The sequence below is a fragment of the Bemisia tabaci genome, chromosome 8, assembly GCF_918797505.1.
Source record: "Bemisia tabaci chromosome 8, PGI_BMITA_v3".
NCBI classification, from domain to species: domain Eukaryota; kingdom Metazoa; phylum Arthropoda; class Insecta; order Hemiptera; family Aleyrodidae; genus Bemisia; species Bemisia tabaci.
The window spans coordinates 21561728-21580747 of NC_092800.1; the positions used below are offsets into that span (position 1 = coordinate 21561728).

A 19020-nucleotide genomic window follows, 5' to 3' on the forward strand; every position below is an offset into this window, starting at 1 on the left:
TGTTTTTATTCATCCATCCCCAAAGACAAGCATCCAGATCACTTCATCCCATCCACAGTTGAGTATAAAAGTAGCTCCTAAATTAATGTTACCTACTTCATTGCTGATGATATCGAGGGTAATTTCTCTAATTGAATGAAGACTTTGAAAGCTGGAAATTTTTCCTTCGATATATGATGACGGAGGTCTTCGAAAGTCACATTTTTTTGGCTACCATTGAGGAGTAATATTTCGACGGTGAAACAGCAAAAGTGCGTATCTTGGTTGCAGGATTTCAAAATATTCGCTCCTATTTTATTTTTTGAAAGGGGACCAAACCAACATCATGGCTTGACATTTTTACAGAATATTCCTCACATAGAGAGTGAAAACAAGCAAAGTTTTCAAGAAATGACTCCAGTATTTTTTAATGAAGGAACGGAAGTATGACAAGAAGTCTGCAACACCGCAAACCGAAATAGTATTTAAGCAGTTTCACCATCGATTTACTCTTTTCCAGCTCTTTATATCCGTTCATGGTTTTGATTAGGTTCCAAGAACCTTTCTTTAGATTCTTGCAGGTAAGGATCACATAAAAGCGTACAGAATAAAGTTGCTGTTCCTATTTTATGGATGTGAGGGGTTGAATGGCAACCAGTAAACGCATGCAAGAACAGCTATCATCTCGGATTTTGCGCGTTTAACATCACTTTGAAAACGCAAAGAAACATTGGTGTCTGCTCATCAATTTGATGGAACATAGGTTTGTGCAATGGATTCGTAAGTATGCCTATGCTTCGATCGCACTCGATGGAGTAGAGACCCACCAACTGAAACCGACTGAAAGTTTTCTAAATTATTTTCGGTACTTATTAATTGTTCATCCTCTGAGTCTAGGGCATCTGAAATTGAGTTCAGAGTTTTTGTGCAGTAACCAGCAAGACACCTCACTATTAGTGGCTCATCATTTTTCACTTGTCAGCCATGATGGCAATCATCTTGATTATCTCGTTTCATTTTTGTGTAAAAGATTTTTTTTACATTTCATTTAGATTCGTTTTGTTGACTAAAAATGCGTATGAATTGATACCTACCTCTCTTGTCATCTCACGTGATTATTTTTCTCATAAAAATTCACACTCCTGCCTTTCAAATTTGGCCGACATCTTAGACTTCGGGCACCAATTTTGACCGGGGGGCTTTTTTGACTTCAATAATGAAATGTACGACCAAAATTACATAGGAAATGACATATCACTTGCCTTATCACGTAAAAATTTGAAAAAATGCACCCTCCTGCCTTTAAAATTTGGCCACCATCTTGGATTTGAGGCACCAATTTTGACCGGAGGACTGTTTTGACTTCAGTAATGAAATCTACGACCAAAATTACATAGGAAATGACATATCACTTGCCTTATCGCGTAAAAGTTTAAAAAATGCACCCTCCTGCCTTTCAAATCTGGACGCCATCTTGGATTGGGGGCACCAATTTTGACCGGGGGGTTGTTTTGACTTCAAATATGAAATCTGCGACCAAAATTACATGGAAAACGATACCTCACATGACAGGATATGCACAAGTGAAAATACCGATATTCCGGAGGCCTTATTATGGGCGCCATTTTGAATTTTAGGCATTTTGAGGGGTGCTCCGGGATCGGACAGTGCTAGCATTTTAGGATACTGTTTGAGAGAACCTATTAATGACGTTTACACAGGTTTTGATCACATTTTACATTGTTAACGGCGTTCTCACGATGATCCAACGCGAAAATTCGGCAAAACATAGCGAAATCAGGGCCCCCTGCCCCCCCGGCCCCCATGGCCTCAGAATTTTGGGCTCACTTGCGAAATTGAACCTTCTATAGGTAAAGATGATATCCTGAAAGTTTCATGCTTTCTTCCAGAAATGCACGATTGTTATGCTTATCCGCCCTACTACAGGGGGTTCGCATCGAACATCTTAATGATCGACAAAAATTTGTAGTTTGTAAATTTTTAAAAACAATTTTAGTTGTAAAACTTGAAAATTTTGTAGTTAAAAAAAAGTGTCCGACATTTTTCGATGAAGATATTACAGTAAAAAAATGCTAATCAAACCACCCTCGTAGTTTTAGCTCTCCACTATGTTGAAATGTACATTTGAAGCATGATGGACATACTTTTGTAACAATTTAATTGTTAAAACAGCAATTCATTTTTTTCCGTGCGGGAAGTCCTGGTACTGTCCTTTCAAAAATTTAAGAGATAGTAAAACCTGTAGCGTTGCCTGCCATAGGCGTAGCTAGGCCATTTTGCTGGGGGGGGCCTGGCCCCCCACCACCGGGGGGTCTGGGGGGTATGGCATACCCCCCAGGTCAGCGGGGGGTCCGGGGGGCCTCCCCCGGAAAATTTTTGAAATTTTAACTCTATTTGAGCGCATCTCGAGGCACTTGTGGCGTTAATCTTCCTTCAATTTCTGCATAAAATTCACCCAGTTTTATGCATTTTAAGGTTAAAATACTTTGAAATTGTTGCATTCAACAGGTTATTCCATTTATTTTCTCACTTTTAACCACTCATTTGTGTGAAAATTGCGAAATAAATGTTTAGTGAATGCCAGAATCATTGTTGTGTATTAGGAAAAGCCCATGCAAAGTAAAATATAATATAATGAGCAAGACGTAACTATGAACGAATGAGCATTTGTCATGTACCAAAAAATAAAGATATGAATTATGAATTAGAAAAAAATCGATTGCATCCAGATTTTTTAGAGCAATTCAACTGAATAATGAACAGAGAAGAAAAAACTAACCGTTCGAGCGCGAGATTTTAAGTAAAAACTATGTGCATTAAGAGTGATAAATTTCAATCAGTGCACCATCCAGAATTTCTGGGGGGGGGCCAGATGATACTATTTCCAATTTTGGGGGGGGCCAGGCCCCCCCTGGCCCCCCCCTTCCTACGCCACTGGATACTACATTAAACATCATGGTAAAATTATCTGGAGGTCAGCTAAGATACTCGGAATTTTCAGTGATCGACCCACCGGGATGGTTGGTGATTTCCCCGGTTTTCACTCAGTTTCCACACCGTGACTTCAAGGTGGGGCAGGAGAATTTTTTCCCTCCAAGATTCGGCGCCAGCGGTTGGTATCAAAGCCTGAAAGCACGCGCCTGTTAAAAAATGAAACTTGTCTCTCGCTAGAATGCGACGCAGGATGCCGCACAGTGGTTCGAGTCAATCAGAGAGGTCGGACATGAAATTTTTGACAAAAACTGCGACTTTCGGTGTTTAAATTTTCAAATTTTAAAGTTCAAGGGGTGCTTCTCGAAGAAAATTTTACGAAGAAACCAATGGCGCCACTTTCAGACCCTCAAAACTTTGTATAGACGGAGTTATAAGCGTTCAAAGTTTCCAAATTTTGTCCGGCCTTTCCTATTGACTCGACCCACTGTGTCGCCCGGTGGAAGGGGCGCGGGGACTCAAATCTCCCGTCCGAGTTTGAATGAGATCATGCCCGCTATTTTAAATGCATTCGATGAATTTTAAGCAGGAGAAAATATGTGAAATTTTTTCCTCCTCGCGGATTTATTGTCAATTAGGACCGGTCGGCACAGCGATAGCGTGATCATTATGCGGGAATCACATCTGGTTGACAAAACGTCGCTCCTGACGTAAGGGCGTATCTCAATTTTCACGAGTGCCCCCATTCACCAATGGATCCGTGCTATCTGGGGCTCCTACGGAAATCGAGTTACGCCCTTACGTCGGAGGAGCGACGAAAAGGCCTCCTTCGCCGAGGAAAAGAGAGCCTTTTTCCAAATTTATTTTTCGATTGTCTGATCTTTTTTTTCTGCTCAAGTAAATATACCTTTTATTAAATCGTTCGGCCGAATATAATCTTCACTTGCCAGAGGTATACTGCCGTGCTAAGGAAGAACGTCGTATGAACATTCGAGAGTTGCCAAATTTCCCCGGATAAAACATGCATTTTTGACGAAATTAATGCATATTTTTCCTTGAAATTTTTAGATATTTTAGATTAAATTGTGAACAAAATAGTCTGGAAAATTGGAAGAAATATATTTACAATTTCCCGAAGAAATTCGTATTTTATCAGAGGAAATTTGGCAACGCCTGAAGGTTCATATGGCGTGCTTCCTTAGCATGGCATACATTCCTTAGCATACTAAAGGGAGGCTTCGAATCACGGTCTACAATATTTTTCTCACTGACTTTTTTTTTTATTATTTTTTTTTTTTTATTTGTTATTGAACGATCAAGCTTCTCGTGGAATCGTTGTGTACCATATTCAACATAGAATACTGTTGCTTGAGAAGCATACAGTTAGTAGAAAAGCATATAGTTGCTCACATTAACAACAATTTTTAGAAAAATCGGTAAGAAAAAGTTTTACAAAAATTTCAAAATTTGAATCATTGTTTTCTCTCTTCTTTGTTCGTTTTAGTGATATCATGAGATAGCTTACTGCCCCCCCCCCCCATTTCACTTGAATGCTCCCTTTGGTATTTAGATGAATCATGAATCGTTCAATACTTAATCGCGATTATTCTGCCTCGACAGTGGACGCACATCTCTCACCTAAAATGGCAAAATCACAAGCTTCATGAGCAGATTAAAAAAAAAAAAGAGGAACAGAAATATGTCACTTACTCCGTATTGTTTTTCAGGCTAAAATTATACACTCATAACTCATACTTTTCTCTGACATTACAGTTTGCAGTTGGGTATTTTTATCTTTTACCACATTGCATTATTCAGATAGGAAATGCGGAACGTGCAGTTATATTTGCATATTGATTGCAAAATGTCAAGATGTATTTAACTTATTTTTAGCCCTTTAAGCTTACCTGATCCTGATTGATTTCCGATTGATCGAAAAGGTCTAAGAAGCTAGATTTGGGCACGCAGTGCGTTCCAGTGCCCCCGTTACTAACTCTTAGCGAGCCTATTCTGTCATGGCGGAGGGAGAGACACTACTTAGAGCCTTGAAAGGCATAATTTGGTGCTTTTTTTTCTTTTTATTTCTTTTTCTTTTGGACATTCTGAAATTTTAGCAGTGGCTCAAGGGGTTGAAAGTTAAAAATACATGCCCGTTTTAATTTTCAACCCAAAAACTCAAAAGATTTTAATTTTGAAACTTTATGCGATGATTCCCTTATCTTGATACGACGCTACGATGCAAAGGGGATGAGGAAGAAAATGAAGAAAACTAGGAAGAGTAAGGATAATAATAAAATAAAGGAAATCAAAGAGAAGAAGAAAAAAGAAAAGAAGGAGAGAAGAATAATATTTTGTAAAAAAAGATGGGGATGAAGAAAAATAAGAAAAAGAAGAAGAAAAATAAAAAAAAGTAGAAAGGAGAAGACGACGAAGAAGAAGAGAGAAGAAGAAAAAAGATAAAGAAGAGGAGGAAGACGAAGAAGAAAGAAGAGGAAAAGAAGATAAAAAGGAAGAAAAAGAAAAAGTAGAAAAATAAAAAAGAGAGAGAGAAAAGAAAAAGAAAAAGAAGAAAAAAGAAAAGGAAAAAAGGAAGAAACGCTTATTAAAACCCTGTAATAATGCCTCGATAAGATTATATACGTGGGATTTCATCGTTTAAGAGCATCTATGTGGCTTCAATGTATAGGATAAAGACTGCTTTAGGAGCCGATAGGGAAGAAACAAGTTTTGGGGCATTGAATCACGGTCCTCGTAGGAGGAGTGGCGCGATCCATTCAGAAATGCAGGATGACACTGTGGTGATAGCGGCGACGCTATCATTGCCGCCATACGTCATCGCGTGACGACATCAAACGAAGGTTGCCAAACCTTCATCAAATCACTGGATGATAATAGAGGCTTGGCACACCGTTTTCTCACCTATCTGACCGACAAACCGCATTTGAAACTGGTCCATGTCATTAAAAATTATTTGGTGGTTGGTACAAGTTCAAGGTTCTTTTGGTGAAGCCGATCAATTGATTATTATAAAATGGGCTTCTCCGGAATAATGTATATAGTTCATGAAGGCATCTGTGCAAGACACAATCAAGCAGGAGTGGGTACACACTCTGAGACCCAGCTATCGGGGCAAAGTTGCTGAACGGAATGTCGCACAGTGAATCGAGTCAATAGGAAAGGTTGGACAAAATTTGGAAACTTTAAGAGCTTATGACTCCGTTAATACAAAATTTTGAGATTCTGAAAGTGGCTCCATTGGTTTCCTCGTGAAATTTTTCACCACAAGCACCCCATGAAATTTATACTGTGACAAAATAAACATCAAAATTTGCAGTTTTAGTCAATAATTTCATATCCGACCTCTCTAATTGACTCGATCCACTGAGTGTCGGTGAAAATTAGCTTTCTTTCAACAGAGTGTGTTTAAAAAGTTACCTGCACTGGAAAAAAAGCACGTTGGATCTGGAGTCCAGACTCTTAAAAACATTGACAAGAAAAAATTATCTTGATTCAATCGGATTTTTGCTTGAATAAAAAAAAAACGAAATCCGCTTAAATTAAGAGGCTTAGTTCTTGATTTAAGTTTGATTCTGATTGAATCAGCAGTACTTTTTCTTGTCGATGTTTTTAAGAGTCTGGACTCTAGATCCAATGTGTTTTTTTTCCAGTGTAGGTTGGCTGCATTTCTGGGCCCTAACTTTATTCGCGGAGGCATCGGTGAAGGCCTGATGGATTTTCGGAGTTTCACATCCGTCTATACTCTCGCTATACAGGCACTCTAAACCAGTCTAGGTAGACGATAAAACATCAAGCCGAGGAGGCGGCAACGTGGCGGGATGAGGATGCAGGAGCTCTCGGGAGTGCAGGAGGATTGTAAACTGATTAAAAGCTCAGTTCACTGGACTGGGAGGCTGGTCCTCGGCTCATGATAAGGGCGTTTATTACGCGTCGCTCCTGCGTTGCCGCGCCATCCGAGCGCCGCGCCCGGCCGCCCGGCTTCGGCGACAAGCTGTCTGGCGCTCCGCGGCCCAGTTCTCGCTGCCTACCATCGCTCCGGCCCACAATGGATCCAGTCGATAGGCAAAGTCGGACAACATTTGGATACTTTGAACGCTTATAACTTCACTTATACAAAACTTTGAGGTTTTAAAAGTGGAACCATTGGTTTCCTCGTGGAATTCTCTTCAAAAACCACCCCAATAAGTTCAAAATATGACGAAATAGACTTAAACATTTTCTATTTCTAGTCAAAAATTTCAAGTCCAAAATCTCTAATTGACACTATCCACAGTGTGGCCCGGCCACGATGACTGCACCATATATTCAACAGCCTGTATACAGTGTACACCCGAGTCACTTTCCATCGAGCCAATAGGAGAGGTCAGACAAAATTTGGAGACTTTAAACGCTTATAACTCCATAGACTTCCAAGACTTTGAAGTTCTAAAAGTGATTTCATTGGTTCCCTCGTAAAATTATCTTCAAAAACCACCCCTACAAGTTCAAAATATGACGAAAGAGACATAAAAATTTGTAGTTTTAGTCAAAAATTACATGTGCGACCTCTCGAAATGACTCGATCCACTGTGCGACCCGGTCACGATGATTGCACCAGATACTCAACACCCTGTACACCCGAGTCACTTTCCATGGACGATGTCAAAACCGTTTCCGGGGGCATCATCGCCGACGGTGCGTGAATCACGTATTGAGCAAATTTTTCATTAGGATCATCTCTCCAACGATTAACACTGAGATGGAGGAGTTATTGCTAATTGCTGTTAGAAATATCGGAGAGAAACCCGGGGAGCATTTCGAGGGTTAGCTGCCGAACAACCTGAGTTATATAAAAAGAGTGAAGGTCAGTCCGTGGAGAGAATACAGAATACAGAGCAACCACACGTAATAAGCTTAGTTGAAGGGCTTCGAGGACAAGGCACATAAGGGTAGTTTTTTAAAAAATTGAGACACTGAGGATTTCAAGTAAAACTAGTCTCGATGCAAGTTCAGTGAAAAATTCGCTCCAAAATTCCAATTTTTTAAGCATCGAAAAGTCAGTTGGAACTTTCTTTCCGCCATTAAGATCCATGTAATTTCGATAGTTAAAACGCGCATTTCTCGACATAGGAGAAACTACACTTATGGGCCTTGTCCCCCAAACCCCTCAATTAAAGACTGTGCCAAAATAACTCAACGACGAAAAAAAAGTAACGGGCCATACAATCGGCCTTGTAGAAAAGTAAGTAGAACGAATTGTGACGAAAAATGAAAATGTAGAGAGTCAGAGAGCTAAGAGTAATAGGTCCACATCAAAATCTTCCATAATCTCAAGCAAGGTGAGTTCTCCTGAAATACGGGTTTTGCTTTTCTATCTTTGTAAAAACTGGGATGCATCAGTGTAGAAGCATACTTCAGCAGTCTAGGGGTGAGAAATCTCTTCTAAAACCCCTAAATTAAAGGCAAATGAGCAGTGGCGTGGCGTGAATTGCGATATATCGATTGTTATGCCATTTAAACCTATGGTAAAAAATCGATTATTAAGGTGTTCGCTGCGAACACCCTATTTATCGATCCTTTTCCATAGGTTTAAATGGCATACCAATCGATATATCGTAATTCACGCCACGCCACTGCAAATGTGACCTAACGCGAAAATTCCAGTTCATTTTGACTAATTGAACGTAATATTTCGCGTTTAGTATCATTTGGCTTTAGGTTGCTTTCTACACAGCACAACCTTGCTTCTAAACTGTTGCATCCCTATTATCACAAAAAGTGAGAAGCAAAACTCGCATTTGAGCAAAATTTGTTTGATTTATCGATGTTTGTTTACTTCCTGGGAGGAATCATCCTAAGATGAAATTGCGAATGTCTAAATCTCTCCGTAAATCCCAGACGGTCCAACACAACTCGGCAGTTACTGAAAATATATATGAAAACGAATTTTCTGACGACTTCAAATGTAAGTTCACTGACCATTCACCGTATCTCCCGTCATTAAAAGTTAAACAACCTATCAAGCCGAAGCAATATGCGGTTATCGCGACGAGAAAATTGCAACTCAGCTCATATCACATGAAACTGACTCCACGCTCAATTTACCTCTTTTTTCTTGCGTGTCAAAATTGCTGTACGTTTGTTTTGACTTCCGTTGCAAGAGGGAGATAGGCAAATTGACCGCACCGCCATTGTTGTGCGTTCGAAAAATTTCCGCGACCAAAAAAGTCAAGATGGAAGTATTCAAATGTGTACTTTCTCAGGGATGGCTTATTATTTTCAACGATTTTACTTTTTCCCCTAGCTCCTCAATAATTTCCCATCAGGCATAAATACATCACATTCACGGTAAAGATGAATAGCTGAAAACTAAATTGTTAAAAAATATGTCCGACATTTTTCAGATGGACATTTTACAATAGTGGAAAGCTGATTGGACCGAGTTCATCAGAAAGGAACCAACCCACATTTTCGAAAAAATTGAGTTAAGAATGCTTTTCAATTTCACTGGCCGTATATTTTCTCCTGCCAAAAACTGAAAGTCTAAAAACTAACATTGTTTTGTAAAAAGAGGGGTTAAAGTTTATTTTTACATTGAGCCTTATGCAGGAATAAAACTTGGAACCTCTGTTTCTCAGTTTCAACTTAATGTGGCTTGGTTCCTTCCTGATGAACTCGGTCCAATTTGACCACGGGGGTGGTTTAATTAGTATTTTTTATTGTAAAATCTATATTGAAACGTGTCTGACACTTTTATAAACTACGCGTTGAAGCAGCAATATCATTTTTTTCCGTGTTGTCAATGGAGCGTGGCCTAATTGGACTGAGTTAAGCAGAAAGGAACCAACCCACATTTTGGAAAAAATTGGGTTATGAGTGGTTTTGAACTCAACCACTGCTCTACTATCTATCGCCGAAAATTCAAAGTTTTTGTTGGAGCAAATTTTGCAGAAATTGAACTCAAAGTTTATCTTTTACATTGAGTCTTATGCAGGAGCCAAACTTTAAAGCTCTTTTTCTCGGTTCGATCCCGATGTGGCTTGGTTCCTTTCTGTTTAACTCCGTCCAATTATGCATGCACTACAGTGAAAACTAAATCGTATCAATGTTAATTACTCGTTCATAAATTAACTTAGACGCTCCGAATCACTTTTCACCTACTTTCTACAAAGAGGCGCAAAAGCTTGAGTCAGCCCGACCTTATCAACCCGGTATGCTATTTTCCTTGTAATCATCCTCCGATCAGAAACGTAGACACGAAAAAAAGCCGATATGGTCTTCCAGAAATAACTCAATTACTAATCACTATCAATAGCCTCCGGAAATAACACGCCCTATCGACCTGGAGCAAACGAGAAAAGCGTAGAATTTTTTGGCTGAAAAAAGATCGATGCCGAATATTATTCGCGGTGGAGTACTGCCGTGATAAGGAAAAACATCGTATGAGCCTTCAGACGTTGCCAGTTCTTTTGAAAAATCACGAATTTCCGGTTGAATTAATACATACTTTTCTTCCGATTTAGCAGGGAATTTTGCTCGAAATATTATCTGTAGTGTCTGAAAATTTCAAAGAAAAATGTTCATATATTTTTGCAAAAATTGATATCTTCTATGAGGAAATTTGGCAACATTCGAATGCTCATACGGCATTTTTCCTAAGCACGGCAGAGTGGTGCAGGAACGTAGAACTTCGCGACGGTGACGCGCATGACCAGTTACCTATCACAAACCTGCACGTCATAATCACGCACTTACGTGCCTACGACATGGATGACTACTTTACATTTTGCACGCTGAGTTAAATATGTTTTTCCGGAATGCATAAATTAACGTCACTTATTTTACGGTTAACGATGGACAAAACAACCGATCACGTCCATGCCTTTCCTGCCTTTTCGGATACACGAAAATGTTATATTCGGCAAGATAAACCACAGAGAAACTCTTCTGTACATTATAAAGCATGCCCAAATTAATATTTTAGCATTTTAGTTGAATTTTAGATGATTTTATCCTATTTTTTTTTTTTTTTGCGAGCCAGAAGCTTGAAACGATGATTATGGACTAGACCTTGGGGGGAGGGGGGGTGTGTGTGAGGGTGTGTGTGTGTGTGTGTGTCAAGAAATCAGAACTCACCCCTCTTAATACGTCCACGAAACGTTACGACATCCATTATACGTAATTATGAACAAGTCCATCATACTCCACATTATACTTGGATGTAATAATACGTATCACCAATCTCATACGTTTAACCGCATTTGGTCCATTATTTCTCTACTCGTGTCGTAAAGTGAACCGTCATTTTCGGCACGTTCTCCATCACATTATCAAATTTCCGCTCAAAATGAGTCAATTTAATCTACAAAAAGTGTATGATGGTTATTCTTTTTTTTTTTGCTCGTGTAGAAAAACACAAAATTATGAAAACGATAATCAATCCTGTTGCCAGCATTTCCACACAAAAAATGCCGGAAAGGTTGCTAGTTTAATCCAATTTTATAAGTCCTTGACTTTTTCGGGAAAATTCCCTGACCATTCGTGCTTCCAAGTCGAAACAATGCTGTGAAAGGCGCTCTGAGCAACTATTCCACCGCGGAAGTATTGCACAGTATCAGACGAAAATGAAGGCGCACTAAATTATGTGAATTGACCGATATGGTTTACTATCGTGTCGAGTCCTTCAGCCGTACGATATGCATCTCTTGTTTGATCGATTTTCGCGATGTCTGGTACAAAGTGACATTTTTTGGTACCGGCGCGCAATGGACGCCGCAGCCCTGAGAATTTTCCTGGCTAATTACTGACTTACTTGATTGTTTTGTAATTCCCTGACCAGGTTTTTTAGGATTTTTCTAGGTTTCCTTGACCCTTGCAACCCTGGCTGAGAGGAGTTTTCTTAGTAAGACGCACAAAATTTTTGTGGGATTAATTAAAGACGTTTCTTCATGTTGTTTAAGTAAAGTTGAAGGTCTCAGAAGTGATTAAAATCAAACTCTCTGTAACTTTAACTGGTATCTGCATGGCACGATCGGAATTTCAGAGCCCCGAAGTTGCCCCTTCACGATCTGAGTACAATGATTTAAGCAAGGGTGGCCTGGGGGCTGATTGTTGAAATTGATAGACAAAGCAATAGACAAATAAGACTTAAGGAGTATGGAGCGATCTCATTGGTTAAAATGGACAATGGAGGTAAGTAATAGACTAACTAACGGCAACCCTTAGAGGCCCGCAGTTCGTCCATCCTTATCCCTCTCAGTCTGTAAAAACTAAAGAGATAGCTTCCTTATCGATCCGCCTTCTTTGTCTGTCGCTTTGTCTATCCCTTTCAATAATCAGCCCGCAGAGCCACGATTTCGGCTCGAAAAGACAGAAACGGCGCGAACTGGCCCACTGCACTGCCGTGCTACGGAAACACGCATAATGAACATTCGAGAGTTCTAAAATTTTCCTCCGATAACATGTTCATTGTAAATGAGAAATATTTCGGTTTTTTCTTGAAATGTTCCGATAATTTAGATCTGATCGTGAATAAAATCCTCCGAAAAATTTGAGGAATAAAATCACAGATTTCCCTGAAAATTCGTATTGTATCAAATAAAATTTGGCAATGTCTAGCGGTCTGTTTTCTCTTGAAATTTTCAGATAGTTTAGATCTGATCGTAAATAAAATTCTCCGAAAAATTAGAGGAACAATATTCACAGAATTCCCTGAAAATTCGTATTATATCTAAGGAAATTTGGCAACGTCTAAGGGTTCATCCAGCGTTCTTCCTTGTCACAGTGATCCTCGCCGGGGGCTGCTGCGAGCGGAAGAGGTGGCCGCTTGCGCCGCCGGTTGCGGCAATCGCGGCGCCGTCTTCGCCCAAGTCCGCAAGTTTCAGCTGATGTCGCGCCGCAACTGCCGCAAGCCGCAAGGTTACCAGTCTAATGTCGTAACGGAGTCATGTGCAACGCGACCGCTTGTCACGGGTTGTCATGTTCCTGATTGTTATGCGGCCCCGGTCCCCAAAATCACCTGACCCTGTTCCGATTAGCGGATTTCGGAAGAGGGCAAGGCCTGGACGTGCAAACCCGCTCTTGGCGCCGGATTAATCTGTGCCAAATGCTGGTGTTTTGCGCCTTTTTTTTTTCATTTGGCCATGCGTGGACGTACGGAAAAAAGTGGTGGTTTTCAGAGCAAAGCAAAGTCTGGGTGTGCAAATGCGATCCTGGCGCCAAATGTTGATATTTTGCACTTGTTTACGCGAGGACATACGGTAAAAAATAAACGAAAGAGGCTACTTTTAAAGCGAGGCAAAGCTTAAAGAGAAAATGCGCTCTTTGGGCCAAATATTGATATTTTGCGGCTTTTGCGCAATTTTAATGGGCTCTTGATTATTTCCAGCAAGGCATCGCGGATACATTAAACCATAGAAAATCTTAGGTTAACCACGCATAATCTCAACCGTGGATAAGATTATCGTATTTCAGGACCGAGCAGAAAATAAGAAAACTCCTACTTCCCCGCCAAAAGAATCAAGAGATCAAGAGATTAATTTGACCAGTTTTCCAAAGAGAAAATAATATGAACAGAGGTCTGCAACATCGTAAATGGAGGTACTCAGTTTCGGAGTTTAGCCATCGTTATGGTTAATAAGAATGGTAAGTACAACTGGACTACATTTTGCGATTTGGAACTATAAATTCTAGCCCGGTTTAGAAACAACGTATGTGCCATTAGTTTTCCTATGCATATAAGTGTTTTTCCAGAAGAGCCAGAAATTATAGTTCCAAATTGCAAAATGCATAGTCTACCTGATTTCGGGCCCAGCATCAGCAGGGGGACTCTTGGAAAGGCACTCAGTTCGTGTGGCAAAATCACACTCTTGCGTAATATCAATACCTACCAGTAAATGCTACCATAGGACTCTCATTACCTAAGTTAAATTGAAGCTGTTTACCATACTTCGTTTTCCCGTGCGGTGGATATCGTGATAACTTTAGAGGGAACTCCAGGTCTGAAAACCGTAATTACGGGTTTCAGATAGGTACACCGTCTGCGTGCCGGGTGGAGCCCCAGGTACGGAGACCGCTGTAAAGAATCATCACTACGGTCTATAAACCCGGATACGATGTATTTATGTAATCCGTAATTACGGCCCTTAGACCCGGAGGTTTTTTTTGTGACTGTGAGGTATCCAAATAATTTTCGGGGCGACTTGAAATGGAGCCTCCTCAAGTTTTATTCAAACTTCAGATGAATTCCATCGCGTCACTCAGCGCTTAACTATTGGCTGTAGACCTTAGTCTGATGAATTCTCAAAGTACAGAGGTTATTATTAGGTTCATAATTTTTTGCCCAATGATGCTTGATGAGCAATGTGATGAGCAATCCGAAAAATTTCCGTTCACAACTGTTAAACCCCACATCATTAGCCCGTATCAACGATGAGAATGCCGCTCAGGGTGAAATGTGAGAGTCCGCATGAATTTTAGTACCGGAAATGGTACTAAAATAATGGTAAATATTTTACCGGTTGACACTACCGGTAAATGGAAAATATGCGCGCTCTTGGTGCCGGTATTTTTAGGGATGTTTTACAAAAATCTTAGTAAAGAAAACCGCCTAAAAATGTCTAGCCGCGCCGATATTTGGTGGTTTGAGTTCGCAATATTAAAAAAAAAAACGGTTTCGAGGAAAAAAAATAACCAGTATGATTTTATTCTGCTATATTCGAGACTTGGATTTGTTAAATTTAAATACAGCCTTACACCCTCCGGTGCCACAAAAATTTTCTGAGTCGCTCAAAAAATAATCTCCAGGATTAAACGGTAAAAAATGTAAATCCAAATTTTCAGACCCATCCGCACGAAAGTCTCTTCACTTAAAAACAAATGCTTTTGTGGACTAAGATCCATTTCCTTGCGAGCAATGCTCACAAAAATTGAACCCCGATAATTAAATTTTAACCAATTATTCAAATGCCTGGATACAGGCGCGGCCTCTAAAATTTTTAGATTTTTTGGCTTTGATTTCGTGCGAGAATTATTACATGAAACATTTTTTTGCATTCACATATAATCATCTTCCAAACATCGAGAGGCGAGAATATTTCCGTTCAGTAAAGAATGTTTAAGCTATGCTGTGATTAAAACTGATCATTGAGGCTCCAGCCCATAAATAGGGAGAGTCAGGCTGAAAATACTCACACACACAATTAGGACGGCGCAATTATTTTCTTTTCGAATTTTCATGTGGTTAGTTATTAAAACAATAAGGTTCCGTCTTAATACTTTCTTTTGCCTACCAATAATGCTATAAGGCAAATTTCATCAAGAAACCCTGATTTTTTTAATGTTTTATCGTTTCTCCCCTAAAAAAGCATTTATGTGGGTGGGTACGAAGAGGCAACATTATGATATTATTTTCCCAATATTTGTCATGCGTTTGGGACGAAAACTAGGAATAAATAATGGATTTCAATAGTACTCACAGTTGTAGTCTAACGAGGCTCTACATTCGTCAACACTAGGAAGAAAAATAACTTATTTTTTCGGAAATTGAGATGTATATAGGTCAGACTTAACATGACAAACATCTACACCACGTTCGCTCCTTGGATGTGGCAAAAACGCACATAGCACGGAACCGAAATCCCAGCTTTGACACTGAACCTTTTCAAATCCAATCCTTCGAGAGCTCCGACTTTCCTGGCAAAGCGAAAAACTTCCCCCGACACTAAACTTCAGGATAACGTCCCAGGTAATCCAACTGATTGAAAAACTCCGACCACGTGAACTAAGTCAAAGCGTACTCGAAGCAGACACAATAACTGAAGGCCTCGAAGAGACGAACACACACTTTTGAAGATTTGAATTCCACCTGAAGATGCACTTCTCACAACGCGAGTAAACAGAGTTGCGTATCCAAAATTATTTTCAGATTCTTGAAAAGGACTGAACTTCGAGGTGAAAAAACGGCGGGAAAAATAAGGAGAAAAACGCGCGTAAAAAAGGTTTTTAAAAGTATACAGCTATTGCTGCTGAAGATACGAATCTCGGATTTTGGGAAGTTGGGAACTTGAACCGTGTATTGGTCGGAAAAAATAAAGCGGCGCGAAGAATGAGTTGAGTATCGAGTTGAGAGGTCTCGAGATTGAAGGCGGACGATTGGCGACTAGGGTGCGCTGCCGGCGATGACAATCGTGCGACTGACTGGTCAAAACGGCGCGTCGTGCGGCGGGCGAGCGCGCGACGAAGCCACGCGCACACCGGCGTGGCGCGACGCCGCCCCGCGCCGCGCCGAGCCGGGAGGGTCGGGGAGCGGGGAGACTTGCTCACCCGCGGGCGATGCACATGAAGGGAGATACACCCGGGATATCAGCTCATGGCATGGGTCCGCCACGAGCATCCGCAATCCGCATATTCCACTCAGACTCCGAGCTGCCCGGAGAAAAAAATCGGGGTGGTGGCCGCTTTGGTTTTGGCGGCCATTGAAATAACGAAAAATGGGGAATTTCACGGGGAAAATAGATTACTGATTCAACAATTAAATTGTTAAAAACTATGTCCGACGTGGTTCAAATGTACATTTTACAATATTGGAAAGCTAATTTAACCACGGGGGTGGTTAAATTAGCAATTTTTTAAACGTTTTTTCGCAGAAAAAAAAATCGGGGTGCTGGCCGATTTGATTTAGGTCGCCGTTGAAATAATGGAAGATGGAGAATTTCATGGAAAAACGGATTGCTGATTTAACAATTGAATCAGGGTGTCTAGTTTTTTTCATTTTGGGAAATCCTGATTTTTCCTCATTTTTGACTGCTAAATCCTGATTTCATAATTTATCCAAATCCTGCTGATTTTTTGCGGAGAAAAGTTAAAATTTCTGCATAAGCGTACGCGAAAGCATAAAAATATCCAATCGGGCGACCGACTTTTCTAAAATCCTGATTTTACGACCGATTTTATCTCAAATTTAGATGAAATCGGGATTAAATCCGGATCAAATCCTGATTTTTCCAGATTTTTGACCGCTAAATCCTGATTTCATAATTTATCCAAATCCTGCTGATTTTTTGCGGAGAAAAGTTGAAATTTTGCATAAGCGTACGTGAAAGCATAAAAATATCCAATCGGACAGCCGACTTTTCTCAAATCCTGATTTTACGACCGATTTTTCCTCAAATCCTGATGAAATCGGGATCAAATCCTGATAGAATCGAGAAAAACCTGATGCTAAACACCCTGTAAATTGTTAAAAAGTAAAATCCCCGCTGCATTCTATAAGCTCGAGTCACGTCATAAAATGTCCGTGTGTTGTATCACAGCCTGCAAACAACTATTCAAACTCGGCGATTGTCCGTGTTGCATAGCAAAATATTGAAGGCGCGCTGGTTTCAATTGCACTTGCCCATATTTAAGACGTCACACGTTGGCACCACACTGCGCCGCGCCGTGTGAAATTACTAAACATTCGAGGATACCAATATTCGTGCCCGAAGGTGGTCTATGTTGCCTAGCAAAATGTTGAAGGCGCACTGGTTTCAATCCCGCTTGCCCGTAAGTGTGTCATTACGCGTTGGCGTCGACCTGCGCCTTGTCATATTACCGTAGATTTGAGGATGCCACTATTCGTGCTCGACGATTGTCCTGGTTGCATAGCAAAATATTGAAGGCGCTTTGGTTTCCTTTCTACTGTTCGAGGAGCGACGTGCGTAGCCGGCGCAGTGCACAGTCAATCAAGTCGGAAATGAAATTTTGACTAAATCTGCAAAATGTTGATGTTTTACTCGTCACATTTTAAATTTCAAGGGATGCTTGCGAATGAAAATTTAACGAGAAAACTAATGAAACCACTTGAAAACTTCAACGCTTTGTGTAAACGGAGTTATAAGCGTTTAAAGTTTCCAAATTTTGTCCAACCTCTCCTTTTGACTCAATCCACTGTGCGGCGGCGCCGTGAGAGCGGCTCTGTTACGTTCAGTTTTATTTATGCAACCCCTAATTTTTCATGGAAAAACGACGCCTTTCTTAATGCTTTGAATTTAGTTAATATCTACTGCATGCACTTACATAAGTTGAGCTTACTTTGATATATTATTACTTATGAGCTTGACTTCGAAAATTTTGAAAAATGAGTTTCATATAGGAAATTGGTTTACTGATTCTCAAAAAAAGTTATGAGAAAGGCGGAGGCATTTGCACTGATGTGAATGTGGGCACTGAGAGACATTCTGATTTACGGGAATCGTTTGATACCCTCCTTACTCCTTCCTATCTCGATCTATTACCTTGAGGCCGGTGTGAAACCATCACTTAATTGAAGTTCCAATGTTGATCGGAACAATCACACCGAGCAGGAAAACAACCAGGTTTATTCCGCAGGAAAAGTGATTGGCGACTGTATACCGGCTTGTGAATCACGCGATGCCGTCAAATTACACTGGGATTTCCCCTGGTCATACCCAGGAATCAATCGCCGGAACTGCATAAAGTGTAGGACGAGGCCGTGCGATTTTGCAAACGTGGAAAGTTTGCGGTGAGCTTCTTCCGAGTTTCGCGTCACAAAAAAATGACGCGATTGGGAATTTTACAATATCACTGAAAACAAATCTCGGTGTATTTACTGAGAAAAGGGTAAAATTACCAAGAATTCAGGGTTCTATTCGATCCCAGTTTTTTCTTGGTAAAATTACCATTTATGGCATTGGTAATTTTACCGAGAAATCTCGGTAAAATTATTGAACTTTCTCGGTAATTTTACTGGACCTTGGTAAAAACGCCAATATTTTTTATCGACTGTGGTAAAATTAACGAGATAAAATGGCAAGGTTACCGGGAATTGATTACCAATAAAAGTGTTATTCTTACCTGAAAAAAACAGTAAAAATACCGGTTTTTAGGTAAGCTTACCAGGCTGTCGTGGTAAAATTACCAATAATTGATAAAAAAAAGTGAGATGGTAAAGGTACCAACGGACCTTGGTAAAAACGCCGAGAATTTTTTTTCAGAGATTTCTTCGGCATGAATCATTCTCTTCAACTACACGATAAACAAACTGTTAGCAAAAATATAAAAAATATCGCACCTCAGGCTTTGCGTTCCGCA

General features: G+C 40.2%; 1 protein-coding gene across 4 annotated transcripts in view; it reads right to left on the reverse strand.

Annotated features, from left to right (window-relative positions):
- The window catches only part of ITP (ion transport peptide), a 160184-nt gene that overhangs the window by 24879 nt on the left and 116285 nt on the right, over positions 1–19020 (reverse strand). Inside the window, exon 1 of one of the 4 annotated variants that reach the window (XM_019044830.2) lies at positions 15405–16122. The exons of the other annotated variants lie outside the window; for them this stretch is intronic. The gene's annotated coding sequence lies outside the window, so the exon portion shown is untranslated. Of the gene's footprint in view, positions 1–15404; positions 16123–19020 lie in introns of those variants that run through there. 4 annotated transcript variants of the gene reach the window in all.